Source organism: Ostrea edulis, chromosome 10 (genome assembly GCF_947568905.1).
Source record: "Ostrea edulis chromosome 10, xbOstEdul1.1, whole genome shotgun sequence".
In the NCBI taxonomy this organism is placed as follows: domain Eukaryota; kingdom Metazoa; phylum Mollusca; class Bivalvia; order Ostreida; family Ostreidae; genus Ostrea; species Ostrea edulis.
Genome location: NC_079173.1, coordinates 18,516,546 through 18,532,832, shown reverse-complemented (window position 1 = coordinate 18,532,832; position 16,287 = coordinate 18,516,546). Strand labels below are relative to the sequence as shown.

The following is a 16,287-nucleotide window of genomic DNA, read 5'->3' as shown; positions in this document are numbered from 1 at the left end:
TCAAAACAAATCCTCAACCTATCTTTTATATAGATATACGGGTGGTAACATCTTATATGCAAATTTGCATTATAATGAGAACCAATGTTGAAAAGTGACTAGTAATAAGTCGGAATTACAGTTGTTAGGCCTTCAACTCTGAGATATATCGACGACGCTTTACCTATTAACGAAATAATTTTCATTCCATATTCCCACATAAACTTGAAATAAGAAAAACACCACATATACATCTACATCTGCTTTGTACTAAGATATTTTATTGAAAATAAATCTTTACGACAAACTAACGAAACACGGAATTATTTCAGCTTCCCCATCAACTTCCAATATCTACATAACATATAGCAGTATCCCATTATCATCTGTATGCAAGGTGAAGATAACGAACAGTGATCAATCTCATAATTCCTACAAGCAATACAAAATAGAAAGTTGGGCAAACACGGACCCCTGGACACACCAGAGGTGGGATCAGGTGCCTAGGAGGAGTAAGCATCCCCTGTCGATCGGCCACACACGCCGTGAGCCCCACATCCCGATCAGGCAAACGGAGTTATCCGCAGTCAAAATCAGTGTGCCAAGAACGGCTTAACAATCGGTATGAAACACGTCAGACAGCATTTGACCCAATGCGAGGTTGTATTGACGAACTAGATCGTTATAACGACCATAGAATTTGCGAAATGCTGACTTCAATCGAGACTGTTGAAATCCTTGTACGATCAACTTGTTTGTCAGTAGCTTACTACTACTACTACTAATATGATGTTTAATAGCTCAACTGATTCGATACCCAAAACCTTGTTCTCCTTATGATCTGTTTTATTAAGGCAGGTTTCTTACACACAATTGAAAGTTGATATTACAGGAGTTTCAACAGTCTCGTTTAAGGAGACCATTTTGCGAATTCTATGCTCGTTATAACGATCTAAGTTTCCAATGCAACCTGCCATTGAGTCAAATTATGTATAATGTGTTTCATACTAATTGTTAGGCCATTCTTTGCACACTGGTGTTGACTGCAGATCACTCCGGTTATAGGGCTCATGGTAGATGTGACCGGTCGAGAGGGGATCCTTACTTTTCTTAAACACCTGTTCCCATGTCTGGTTTACCCAAGGGTCCATGTTTGTCCAACTCTTAATTTCGTATTGCTTATAATAGATATAAGATTCATCACTGTTCAACATTGTTCATTATCTTCACCTCCTCTGCATACAAATAATTATTATGTATATAGATATACTTACAGTGTCTCTAGCTTCGTCAATGCATCAAAGATTCCATTTGGTAACGTTGCTATTTTATTTCCTGACAAGTATCTGAATCAAAAAGATTTCCCGATTAACCTTAATTGATCAACGCTCAAATGAAGAAATAAATCATTTTCTAGACTGATCAAATCTGCCACAGCATATTTTACACTAAATTTGGTTTTAAACAAATAATTTGAATCCATCAGGAACGGTTAGTCAATTATCTAATAATCATATTTTGTTTTAAACGTGTTGATCAGAAATTATCCAGTCAACTCGAAATAAAAACATCACATAATTCTCTATCTGTGTTTTATATTTGAATCTCTTTTTTATTGATTTGGGACGTTGATGGTAAACGAACACATAAGTTTTATGGCAGCTAAGAAAAAAATAAGGTCCGTCATCATGAACTTCCTATATGTATGTAAAAATATTTCACTATCACATATGTATGATATCTGCGTCACCCAAATGATTCGATAAACAAGCGCATCTGTGTATGATTGATCTTGCTTTTTAATTTCTCATTGACTCAAAAGAAAGTCCCAACTTATAGTTTATATAGATGCACGGGTGTCAACATATTATATGCAATTTACTTTATAATGTGAACCAATGTTGAAAAATGAATGTTAAATTAATTTCCCCATATTCTCATTTTGTGTGTAATGTAAATAATATTATCTTATTCTGTGTATATAACACACCTCAAATTCTGTTTGGGTTTTTTTTTTATTGTGCCCTAATTGGAACCTCACTTCACTGGACTTTAAACCGCCAGTCCGTGCTCAATTCAATTGGATACGGCAGTCTAGCAGAAAGGACGCTTTTATACTTCTCTGCATAACAGTTTATATTAATCAGCAAACTTTTTCCATTTCTATGCATGACATAGATGTAAAGCTGCATATAATCCAGCTTCTCTGAGGTAAGGTGTTTTATTTACTACTCAACAATTTGTATACTGTTTTATGTTATTTTAAAAGTCATAAAACATCTAGTTACGGAGTTCCTTTGTGTTAACTTAATTTCATACATGTGATTGTCATTCGTATCAAAATGGCACTACTGTATATCAAGTTTTTTCCGCGTCATGTTTTTCCCGCGAGTTCAGAACCTAAAACAGTAAATCAAATTTACGCGAATCAAATATTCACTATTTCAAAGTCATAGCGAAAAAAAACAATTCACGATTATTTACACTTATAAAGGAGTTGAGGGGAGAAGCCAGCCTTTTAACCTATAACTCGTAATTGTTGATGTAAAATTCAGTCAATGAAACGATTTACAAGATTTCTTAGTTACTGTCGCAATTATAATCAAATCTGGATATGGATGATATTCCTATTTCTCTGAATCCGTCTCTGACCATTTCGGGTTTTGTTCGAACGTAAACATATGCATAGAGATTTGTCAGCCATTTTGATCCAAGTGGCTTGATCCGGGTTAGAGATAAATCGAACTGCACCTCGTCAATTTCTAAAGACGTGCTCAGGTGATCATCCTCCTGTGCTGCGAACCAGTTTTCAAAAAGAATTGTACACTTTGGTTTACACTCAAATGTATTTGCCGGTATAGTAACATAAATCATTGTTCGTTAACTATATTGATACTCATACAAAATATTTATCGATAAGTATTTTCAGTTTAAAACGATAAACCATGCACCGTTACATGTGTGAGTAGCTCAGGTATAATTATACATTGATTGAATCAAAGAACATACTCCCATTTCAATAGATTGTCGTATTTTGAATAAACACCGAAGCTTACATACCTGTTACTTGGCGATTATCAGATATAGGGGGAACGGAAGACAGAACTTTCACCGCATTATTACCTTATGCTATATAACTCTGTTACAAAAACAAAACTTTGAATCAAATTTACGAGGATTTATTCTCCGCGATTCGGAAATCGTCGCAAACAAAGTGGAAAATAGATACACGCGGAAAAATCCCTGATATACGGTAACTGAATCAAGTGTTCACTGTATGGTGCGGTATTGTAGTCATCAAGTAGACTTTGTCCCACATGTGTAAATGCATAGCAATGCAATGTAAAACTTCTATGTGCTTGTGGAGTAAAAGGTATACAGAACCTTTCCAATTGACAAAAGTATAAATGTATAGTCTAAACAGAAGGTATATCCAGGATATTATCTGGAAATAAGCTAATGGTGTATGTGTATTTATGTGTAATGTAACGCCACTCTGTGCGTATACGTAATATACATGTATTACATTTTATGTACAGCTAAAAAGTGATGTTCATTTCTTAAATAGATACTGCTAATTTTTAGTTTTAATTTGTGGGGATATAATATCTACCTTGCTATGCTGCTTCCTTTCAATGACACAGTAACTGGGATTGCACCAGAGAATCACGCACTCCGTGTATATGTCGTATATTGTATTGTACGACTTCCACACAATCATTGCACGAACGAAAGTTGCTAATCGGACATTAAACGTACTGTAGTTTAAGTTTGTTGTACAAACAATTAATTTTACAAATATTGTAGTGTCATGGGACATTCAAAGGGCTTTTCAGAGCTCTCGAACGACTTTGGGAGATCCAACAAGGGCTATTATAAAAGTATACGATAATCTAACAATTTTCATACGACCATCATACAAATTTCCCCTAACCTCTTTACAATAAGTCGTGTGAAAATAACACTGAAATATAAACAATATGCAATAACTTCTTGGGATGCACTAAATCGTACAGAAAACAGCATACTAAATAATTACAAGACCACCGTTGCCAATGTAAACCGAACTTTATAGAAAAGTTCTTCTCATTATACAACAGGGGGCGATAACCCTCCAACATGCGTTGAATTATTGATATTACACACGTTTTAATTATGTGTTTGTAAATGCTGAACATTGTGCAACTACTAGTAATTGAGATGGATTAGCGGAACTATTTGCCCCAGTGATAGGAACAATGAAAATACATTGTGACATCGGAATAGAAAAACTGCACATGAAGAGCATAGTCATGGTTTTAATGGTTGAAGAACGTCCATGGAGTTACATTACGTTTCTACTTGCTACGATAATCATAGATTTGTTTCTTAAAGTTGACGAAAACGACGATGAAGTTTTCATTACTTTTTTGCACGGAAGACAGAAACATTACCAGGAGCGCAGACCTTGTTTAAATTGTCAAGTAATCCTGACGAGCTACGAGTTTAACAAATTAAAGCAAATAACAAAGTCTCTGAACCCATTAATCAGGACAGAATTGGAAATAAATCTTAAAAAGGAAAAGCGACGACAAAGTGTGCGTTTAAAGTAACAGAGTAAAAAGGTCTGATGTTTGATGGTTATAACGTACTCTGTATTGCTTGAAATTGTGTCATGTTGTTGAATAAGGAATTCAGGTAATAAATGACATCATTAGAGGTAGTAAAAGTGTTTTAAAAAAAATAAGAGAATTTATCTTCAATTACGCATCTAAATATTCATTAGTTTTAGTATTTAATTGCTAAATGATAATCTGATAAACTATGCTGCGTTTCTTGTAATCTACTTCCCTTATGTTTTTGAGTGACTTTAGTATGACATCCGCATTTGGGGAGTCCTTAGAATAAGATTTTTTTTAAAATATCAATTTCTGATTAGATTAGCGTTTGTAATAGGACCTATTTGAAGGTTTGCAATGATTTGTAAGATAACCAAAAGAAAAAGCGATATATCCCAGTGAACTCGAAATAAAGACACCACAGAGTCGTCCACCCCTGCGCCATACTTAGAAATTTTATTAAAAGTGGATATTAATGGCAAACCAACAACTCGATTTTACGACAGACGGGATGATTCCAACTTCTCCATCGTCAACTTCCCATATTGATGTAGCAATATTTCATTAAAACCTGCATATGGTCATTATATATCTCGACTGATTCAATACACAAGAGCTTGTTCTGTGTATGGTTAGTGTTTGAATTAGTTGTGTCAAATGATGTCTGACATGTTTCATATCGATTGTTAGGCCGTTCTTGGTACACTGATTTTGACTACGGATAACATCGTTTACCTGATCAAGATATAGGGCGCACGGCGGATGTGACCGGTCAACAGGGGATGCTTACTACTTCAAAGCTCCGGGTCCCACATCCGGTATATCCAGGGGTCTGTGTTTGCCCAACTCTCTATTTTGTATTGTGTGTATGAGTTGTAAGATTGATCACTTTTCGTTATATTCACCTTTCATTGATATGCAATGCTCGATATATCAGCTCTTTGATGATGGAGGTTCATTCACTATTCTTTCATTATGCTAGATATAACGATTAGGGTGTAAAAAAGTGAAGATACAAACAGTGACCAATTTCTATCTAAACAATGAAATTATGTGATATAAAATATAGCATAAATTCTTTTCTTTTTTTTTCAAATTTGGTATTAGTTTATTTAAATTGGTTGTTATGCATTATCATCAATGTTCGTATTATTATCACACCTGCCGTGAGCTCTATATCCTCAGGAACGGCCTAACAATCGGTATGATTGAAGTCGGACAGCATTTCACCCAATAATAGAATTGTAGTAACCACTAATTATGTTAAATCCAGTGACGATAAATTTTGCATTAACGGATGCATTTGTGTTTGCTTATGCAAAAACTGAGATCATTAATGATGGGCCATCATTACCATAAATCATTAACAAATGAAAAACATTTTTCTCATTAGAGGAAAGACGAATAATCCATTAATGATGAAAATTGAAATTAGAAAATATGTACAGTGTCGTCCACTAATGATAAAAAATAATAAACTTTCATAATTAATAAATGACGCACCTATCCTCTAATGCTATTTTTGCCAATGGAGAACGATAAAGAACCAATAGTTTATTGTGCGTAAATATTAATTATGTTAATGTTCAAAGGCTTGAAGGGCTTTAGAGTCGATACGTACTTCATTGTTCACTGGAATAAGTAATATTGAAGGCGCGAGATAGCAGTAATCAAGGATGATGAACATTCTGTTTCTAGAGAAATTCTTTATAATATGTCATCCCGAAAAATCTTCATTGAATAAGCGTTCAAAACTTGTCAGCACTTGCTGTCATTGCCATAAATTTATATTTACTCAATCCTGTGGGTAATCATGCTTGGTGACTATCCAGTATGTTTCTGTGTAACATATATTCAACCATGCGTATGTTTTTCATTAGATGTCATTTTTCTCCCGAAGAGTGAGGGGAAACCATCCCCTTACGAAACAGCCTATAGAGAAATAAATGTTATGTGATTGAACTCCATCTGATCATCAATTTATGTATCTCCATGAGGCCACGTCGAGCACTATAGAATATTATATCGGAGATTTATCCCACTATACACACACACACACACACACACACACACACACACACACACACACACACACACACACACACACACACACATATATATATATATATATATATATACATGTAAAACTTTCATCCCTATTATGGCCCCAAACTACTCGTGCGGGGCATTTTTTATTGAATCTGGACTATGTCAGGAAGCTTTCATTTGAATGTAAACTGTTCTAAGCCAGTGATTTTTCAGATTTCTTAAATGATTTTCCCCATATATTTGTATGTAAAAGTTTGATCCCCCTATTGTCGCCTCATCTTATACCCGGGAGCCATGATTTTGATAAAATTAAATCTGCACTATGTCAGGAAGGTTTCTCGTAAATTTCAACTTTACTGGACCAGTAGTTTTTTACAAGATTTTTAAAGATTTCCCCTATGTAAAACGTTGATTTCTTAATGTTGTCCATCCTATCCTCGAGGGCCATAATTTTAACTTCAATCTGCACTATGTCTGAAAGCTTTCATGTCAATTTCCATTTTTTTTGGCCAAGTAGTTTTTGAGAAAATTTCAAACAATTTTCCCTATATATTTCTATTGAAAGGTTTGATCCCCCCTTGTGGCCCCGTCCTCGCTCCAGGGCCATGATTTTTACAAATTTGAATCTGCACTGTGTTAGGAAACTTTCATATAAATATCAGTTGTTCTGGGTCAGTGGTTCTTGAGAAGAAGATTTTAAAAGATTGTCCCTATATATTTGTACAGTATATGTAAAACTTTGATCCCCTATTGTGGCCCCATCCAACTCCAGGTTGCGTGCTTTTAACAAATTTGAATCTGCATTATTTCAGGAGGCGTTCACGTAAATATCAATTTGTCTAGCTCAGTGGTTCTTGAAAATGTTTTTAAAGATTTTTGCTACATATTTGTATCTAAAACTTTGATCCCTATAGTGGACTCATCCAACTCCCTGGGCCATAATTTTATGATGTTTTAACTTCCGGTAAGTATCGCATTTTTGAAACTATACAAGAAACCTTAATGTATCATGCCAATTTCCTTTCAAGAGTTTTGAAATTTGAAGTTTTCTTTCTTCACTTCCGGTGACAATCATATGCATATGTCACATCTGTCAACATCTATCATCTCTGAAAGTTTCAAAATGAAATATTTGAACGTTTATGGGAAAACACCTCGACAAAATCTCTTTTTGAAATCGAAAATCGGACATATATCACGTACGGAAGTCAATTTAAAAAAAATGACGTTACTCTAGAAATAGATAATGCCAATACTACATGTGAAAATCAAATCCAACACTTGATTTATTAGCGAGATTTATGGGGACAATGAAAGACCAATTTTCCAAAAAATTTCTCCATAAACCGGAGGATACTATTTTAAACAGTAAGTATTTCTCCGGCAAGTATCACATTTTTTGAAACTATGAAAGAACCCTAATCAAACCATGCAAGTTTCGTTTCAGACACATACTTTTAAAACAAATTCGACGTTTTCTTTGTTCACTTCCGGTGAAAAAAGTCGACGTTTTCTTTGTTCACTTCCAGTGACGAGCGGAAGTGACGGCTGAAAAAAACTATATGCGTAAATCACATTTAGAGGTCGAGATATATCATCTCTGAAAGTTTCAAGACTCATTCTTAAACTGTTTATGATAAAAAAAAAACGCTTGAACAAAATTACCTTTTAAAAACGGTAGATCGGAAGTAATTAACGACCAGAAGTAAATATTGAAAAAAAAGAAAATGAATCTAGTTCATTTCATTGTGCATCTTTCCTGATAGTTTGATGAAAATATGTCAAGTCATGGCCGAGAAATCACGTGCACAAAATCGGGAAGAAAAAGAACAATGTTAATAATATTAATAACAAAAAAGAGGACAAGAAACATAAAAATAAGAAAAGGGTCTTCAATTGGAAACGGAAGACCTTAATAAGAAACAAAGTAAACACAATATGTTCCCAAACTTTGTTTGGGGAACATAATAATGATAATAATAAGAAACAGAGTAAAACAATATGTTCTCAAACTTTGTTGGGGAACATAATAATAATAAGAAGAAGAAGAAGAAGAACAACAACAACAAGAAACAGAGTAAAAACAATATGTTCCCAAACTTTCTTTGGGGAATTTAATGGAGGAAAAAGATGCACAGTTTAGAATACATTGTATACAAAATTGTTTTAAAATGTGGCCCACCAAAGCATTACAAAATAGACAGTTGGGCAAACACGGACCCTGGACAAATCAGAGGTGGAATCGGTTGCCTAGGAGGAGTAAGCATCGTACTTTGAAGTTGATTTTAAAAAGATGTTGGATTTTCTCACTGATAATATATCTCCGTAGTTTTTGATGACCGGGTCTTCCAACAGTCTGTTAGAATTCAAATGGACACAAATTGTGCTCCTTTGTTAGCTGACCTGATTTATATTCTCATGAGGTAGAGTCTATTCAAAGGATTCTACATGACAAATACCATATTTCCTGACCTTCCAATCGACATTTCGATATATTGTGAAGTCGAAATAAAAGACAGCATATGCCCTTCTACTTCTGTATCGTACTTAGAAATTTTATTGAACATACATTTTAAAAGGAAACTAAACACTCGACCTGATGACAAACACGATGATTTCAGCTTGTCCATCGTAAACCTTGATTTATATCTATTTAGCAGTATTCAATTATCACTTTTATTAGGTATTTATGTCCCTGAATTGTTATGCTTATGATATTTTTTTTTAATCAAGGCAAGATACTGAAAAAAAGTTTATATTACAGGAGTCTCAACAGTCTCGATTAAAGTCAACATTTCGCAAATTATATGCTCGTTACAACGATCTAATTTAACAATACAACCTGTCGTTGAGTCAAATTATGTCTAATATGTTCCATACTAATTGTTAGGCCATTCTTTAAAAATTAACGTTGACTACGGATCACTCCGATTATAGGGCTCATGGTTGATGTGATCGGTCGACAGGGGATATTTAGTCGGTCAATAGGGAATGCTTACTCTTCTTAAACACCTGTTCCCATGTCTGGTTTACCCAGGGGTCCATGTTTCTCCAATTCTTAATTTTACATTGCTTATAATACATGCAGATATAAGATTCAACACTGTTCAACATTGTTTATTATCTTCAATTCCCCTGCATACAAATAATTGTTATGTATATATATACACTTACAGTTTCTGTAGCGTCGCCAATGCATCAAAGATTCCATTTGGTAACGTTGTTATGTTATTGTTACACAAGTTTCTGAATCAAAAATATTTCCTGATTAATCTTAATTTATCAAAGCTCCAATGATGAAATAGATAATTTTCTAAAATGATTCAATACGCAAATGCATGATATTTGCAGTAAACAAGTAGTTTAAATCTATCATGAATGGCTTGTCTATTTTCTAAAAATTATATTTTCCATTTGGTCGAGGCCTCTGCTGGTGGGCTGTTAGTCTCCGAGGGTCTCTACAGCCCAGTAGCTAAGTACTTCGTTACTAGCTTGAAAATACGCATGGATATTTAATTGCTGTTATAAAATTTAGAAAATCATTTGAAAATTAAGGATTATCTCCCTCATGCATAGCTCTTATCCTTAGACGAATTTGACTCCACTTTTTTGACACGCTGTTTTTGGCTATAATAGCTCTAAAACGTCATTGTTATTTCGGATTTCAAACATTTCGGTTGATCATCACTGAAGAAACATTATTTGTTGAAATGCACATCTGGTGCATCAAAATTGGTGGCGTATAAGTTTTACATTACGACCCCTGGGTCGAGGCCTCTGCTGGTGGACTGTAAGTCCCCGAGGGTCTCTACAGCCCAGTAGCTAAGTACTTCGTTACTAACTTAAAAATACGGATGTATATTCAATTGGTACCGTATAAGTTTTACATTGATCAGAAATTGTCCAGTCAACTCGATCTAAAAGCATCACATAATTTCTAACACACTCCTCTATCTGTGTTTTATATGTAAAACTTATACGGTACCAATTTTGATGCACCAGATGTGCATTTCGACAAATAATGTCTCTTCAGTGATGCTCAACCGAAATGTTTGAAATCCGAAATAACTATGAAGTTTTAGATCTAAATATAGCCAAAAACAGCGTGCCAAACAAGTGGAGCCAAATTCGTCGAAGGATAAGAGCTATGCATGAGGGTGATAATCCTTAATTTTGAAATGAATTTCTAAATTTTATAACAGCAATTAAATATACATCCGAATCTGAATCTGAATCTCTCTTTATTGATTTGGGATGTTAATGGTGAACAAACACATAAGGTTTATGGCAGCTAAGAAAAATTAAGGCCCGTCACCATCAACTTCCTATATTTATATAGAAATATCCCACTCTCACTTGGGTATGGTATCTACGTGCCTCAAATGTTTCGAAAAACAAGTGCATTAGTGTTTGGTTTGTAATTCTGCATTGACTCAAAACAATTTACCAACTTAAAGTTTATATATATGAACGGGTGGCAACACCTTATAAGCAAATGTGCCCTATAACGTGAACCAATGTTGGAAAGTGACTGTCGCATTAAATTCTCCTTATTCTCATTTTGTATGTAATGTAAATACATATACTCTAATTTTGTGTATATATCGAACACACTTCAAATCCTGTTTGGTGCCTCTTTTTACGCTGCTCTAATAGGAACATAACTTCACTGGACTTTAAATCACCGGCCCATGCGTATTTCAGTTTGGACACGGCAGTCTAGCAGGATTGACGTTTTTATACTTCTCTGCATATCAGTTCATATTGATCAACAAACTTTTTCCCGATTCTATGCATGGCGTATACATGATACAGCATATAATCCAGCTTTTCTGAGGTAAGGTGTTTTATTTACTACTCAGCAGTTTGTCTATTGTTTTATGTTATTTTAACAGTCCTAAAACATCCAGTTACGGAGTTCCTTAGTGTTAACCTAATTTCATGCATGTGATTTTCATTCGTTTCAAAATGGTACTAATTGAAACAAGTGTTCAGTGTATGGTGCAGTATTATAGTCATAAAGTACACTTTATCCAATATCTGTAAATGCATAGCAATGCAATGTAAAACTTCAATGTATTTGTGGAGTCTTTCCAATAGACAAAAGTATAAATGTATTGTCTTAAACAGAAGATATGTCCAGAATGTGTTATCTGCAAATAAGATAATGTTGTGTGTGTATTTATGTGTAATGTAGCGCCACTCAGTGCGTATAAGTAATTTATTACAGTTTATGGATGTGTATCAAAACAGGTCCTCTCCCTGTGGTCTACTACAGTTATCCTGATGTAACCAGTGTAAGCAGGATGTGGAGAGTAATCGTATAGTACAAGAACAACCAAGGTACAGGAGTGGGTACAACGGTCAAACCCCACAGAGGTCTAAGCTAATAAGCCAAGATCATGGACAGTTGTGGAATTATGACCATGTTGATTAGGATAGATCATACATAATAACATCTTTATATCTACATTGTGAGTTTGTAATGTGTTAGCTTAAAATGGTTACAGCCATCTCGTCCATCTGTAATAGTGACTAGTAAATTATTAAAACTATAGTTGTTAGGTCTTCAACTCTACATTTAGATATATCGACGACGTTTTACCTATTAACAATATCATTTTCATTCAGATATGGATTCGAAATATCCAAACAAATTTGAAATAAAAGACACTACATATACCTCTACAAATGCTTCGTACTAAACTATTATATTGAAAATAGATCTTAACAGCAAACTAATGACACACGAAATGTGTTCAGCTTCTTCATCAACTTCCCATGTCTACATGACATGTAGGAACTAGTCCATTATCACCTGTATATGGTGTTTAGATATCTCAAATGAATCGATACCCAAAACAGTGTTCTCCTTATGGTCTTTTTTAATCAAGGAAGGCTTCTTAGAAACAAGTTGATATTACAGGAGTTTCAACAGTGTTGTTTAAAGTCAATATTTCGAAAATTCTATGCTCGTTATAACGATCTAATTTACCAATATAACCTGCCGTTGTGTCAAATTATATCTGATGTGGTTCGTACTAATTGTTATGCCATTCTTTACACACTGGTGTTGACTGCGTATCACTTGGTTTATAGGGCCTGTGGTAGATGTGACCGGTCAACATGGGATGCTTAGTCGGTCGATAGGGAATGCTTACTCTTCTTAAACACCTGTTCCCATATCTGGTTAATCCAGGAATCCATGTTTGTACAACTTTTAATTTTGTATTACTTATAATCGATATAAGATTCATCACCGTTCACCCCTTCTGCATACAAATAATTCTTATGTATATAGATATACTTACAGTGTCTCTAGTTTCGTCAATGCATCAAATATTCCATTTGGTAACGTTGTTATTGTGTTGCTACTCAAGTCTCTGAATCAAAAATATTTCCTCATTAACCGTAATTGATCAACGCTCCAGTGATGAAATATATAAGATTCTAAAAGGATTAAATACGCGAAAGCATATTTGCCCTAAATTTGATTTTAAAGAAGTGATACAATTCCACCATGAACGATTTGTCTATTTTCCAATAATGATAATTTCCATTAAAGCTTGTAGATAAAAAATTATTCAGTCATCTTGAAATAAAAACATCACATCATTCTATATCTGTGTATTATAATTAAATATCTTTCTTTATTGATTTGGGACGTTAATGGTAAACAAACACATAAGGTTTATGACTGCTAGGAAAAATCATGGTCCGCCACCATCAACTTCGTATATGTATGTAGAAATAGTCCACTATCACGTGGGATGGTATCTACGTCGTCCAACTGATTCAATAAACAAGTACATGTTCTGCGTATGATCGATTTAGTTTGTAATTTCCCATTAGCCCAAATCAGATTCCCAACTTAGAGTTCATATAGGTTTACAGGTGACAACACCTTCGAGGCAAATTTGCATTATAATGAGAACTAATGTTGAAAAGTAAGTAGCAATAAGTCAGAACTACAGTCGTTAAGCCTTCAACTCTACATTTAAATATACCAACACTGTTTTACCTATTAACAAACTCATTTTCAATCATATGTGGATTGGATATTTCCACATGAACTTGAAATAAAACAAACAGCACATATACCTTTACATTTGCTTCGTACTTAGATATTTTATTGAAAATAAATCTTGACAGCAAACTAAAGACACACGGAATTATTTCATCTTCTTCATCATTTTTCCACATCTAGATAACATGTAGCATCTTGTTCTCCTTATGCTCTTTTTTTAATCAAGACATACTTCTTGTAAAGAAGTTGATATTACAGGAATTTGAACAGTATCGTTGATGGTCAACATTTCGCAAATTCTATGCTCGTTGTAACGATTTAATTTACCAATACAACCTGCCGTTGTGTCAAATTATATCTAATGTTTTTATTACTAATTATTAGGTCATTCTTTACACACTGGTATTGACTGCGGACCACTCCGTTTTTTATGGCTCATGGTAGTTGTGACCGATCAACAGGGAATGCTTAGTCAGTCGATAGGGAATGCGTACCATTCTTAAACACCTGTTCCCATGCATGATTTACCTAGGGGTCTATGTTGGTCCAGCTCTTAATTTTGTATGGCTTATCAACATTGTTCATTATCTTCACATCCTCTGCTTACAATTAATTCTTATATATGTAAATATATTTACAGTGTCTCTAACTTCGTCAATAAATCAAAAAGTTCATTTGCTAACGTTGCTATTTTATCTATCCCCAAGGATCTCAATCAAACATATTTCCTGATTAACCTTAATTGATCAACACTCCAATGATGAAATATATATTTTTCTAAACTTATTCCATTTGCGACAGCATGGTATTTGCACTATATTTGCCTCTGAACAAGTAATTTAAATCGATCATGAACGGTTTGTCTATTTTCTAAATATTATATTTTCCATTTAATTTGTTGATCAGAAATTATCCAGTCAAATCGATCTAAAAGCATCACATAATTTTTTAAGACACTCCTCTATCTGTGTTGTATATCTGAATCTCTCTCTTTATTGATTTGGGATGCTAATGGTAAACGAACACATAAAGTTTATGGCAGCTAAAAAAAATTAAGGCCCGTCACCATCAACTTCCTATATGTATATAGAAATACCCCACTTTTACTTGGGTATGGTATCTACGTTCCTCAAATGTTTCGAAAAACAAGCGCATTGGTGTTTGGTTAAATTTGGTTTGTAATTTCGCATTGACTCAAAACAATTCACCAACTTAAAGTTTATATAGATGCACGGGTGGCAACACCTTATAAGCAAATTTGCACCATAACGTGAACCAATGTTGAAAAGTGACTGTCACATTAAATTCTCCTTATTCTCATTTTGTATATAATGTAAATAAATATGTTCTTATTTTGCGTATATATCGAACACAGCCCACATCCTGTTTGAAACCTCTTTTTACTGTGCCCTAATTGGAACCTAATTTGATTGGACTTTAAACCACCAGCCTGTGCGGAATTCAGTTTGGACACGGCAGTCTAGCAGGATTGACGTTTTCATACTTCTCTGCATATCAGTTTATATTGATCAACAAACTTTTTCCGATTCTATGCATGGCGTATACATGATACAGCATATGATCCAGCTTTTCTGAGGTAAGGTGTTTTCTTTACTACTCAGCAGCTTGTCTATTGTTTTATGTTATTTTAACAGTCCTAAAACATCCAGTTACGGAGTTCCTTAGTGTTAACTTCATTCCATGCATGTGATTTTCATTCGTTTCAAAATGGTACTAATTGAAACAAGTGTTCAGTGTATGGTGCAGTATTATAGTCATAAAGTAGACTTTATCCAATATCTGTAAATGCATAGGAATGCAATGTAAAACAATGTAGTTGTGGAGTCTTTCCAATAGACAAAAGTATAAATGTATTGTCTTAATCAGAAGATATGTCCAGAATGCGTTATCTGTAAATAAGATAATGTTGTGTGTGTATTTATGTGTAATGTAGCGTCACTCAGTGCGTATAAGTAATTTATTACAGTTTATGGATGTGTATCAAAACAGGTCCTCCGCGGGTATGTTAAGGCAGGTCGTTTCATTTATTCACGTAAACTGCATAATTTTTAACATCTGTCTTACATAGAGAGAGGGAGCTACTAACTCTTAAAAACTATTTTGGTTGTTTACATGAGAACATTTTGTATCATAAGAACATGACAAACATACGCTTCCGTATGACGTCATTACATGACTGTTATAAATAGATCATGGAGGTACCTTAATAGAAAATGTAAAAGTAACACATTATCTCAAGATTCAAATATTGGTCTAACTCGCGATAATGACGGTGAAATACCCATAGTATATCAGAATTATTGATAGAATCCTACCACTTTCAATAAGAAATAATTATTGAACATTTAAACACGAAACAATCTAGGCCATGTTTTACATTTTGCATGATGCTATGTAGTTTTCTGTAAAGGTTTTCTTAACAGAGGATTCTATCAGTAATTGCTGTGTACATTAGTTTATGACCTTTCAAACGGTGTATAAAAAGTCTCTAAAAGTATGCGGGCTAATGTGCTACTTTTGCAGTTTTATTTCAGTCTGTGACTGAGGAAAATCTGATCGACATGCTAAATGGAATGTTTTTTCCGTTAAACAAAGTTGTCAATGTATGATATC

General features: G+C 34.2%; 1 protein-coding gene and 1 long non-coding RNA gene across 3 annotated transcripts in view; both read right to left on the bottom strand.

Annotated features, from left to right (window-relative positions):
* Positions 1 to 12,957, bottom strand: part of LOC125665677 (uncharacterized) — a 37,330-nt gene extending 24,373 nt beyond the window's left edge. The window contains exons 1-2 of the long non-coding RNA XR_008799422.1: positions 12,938 to 12,957; positions 9,801 to 9,872 (exon numbers count right to left, since the gene is read on the bottom strand). This is a non-coding gene — a long non-coding RNA (uncharacterized LOC125665677). The remainder of the gene's footprint in view (positions 1 to 9,800; positions 9,873 to 12,937) is intronic.
* Positions 1 to 16,287, bottom strand: part of LOC125682897 (leucine-rich repeat-containing protein 15-like) — a 334,249-nt gene that overhangs the window by 237,607 nt on the left and 80,355 nt on the right. The window lies entirely within an intron of this gene.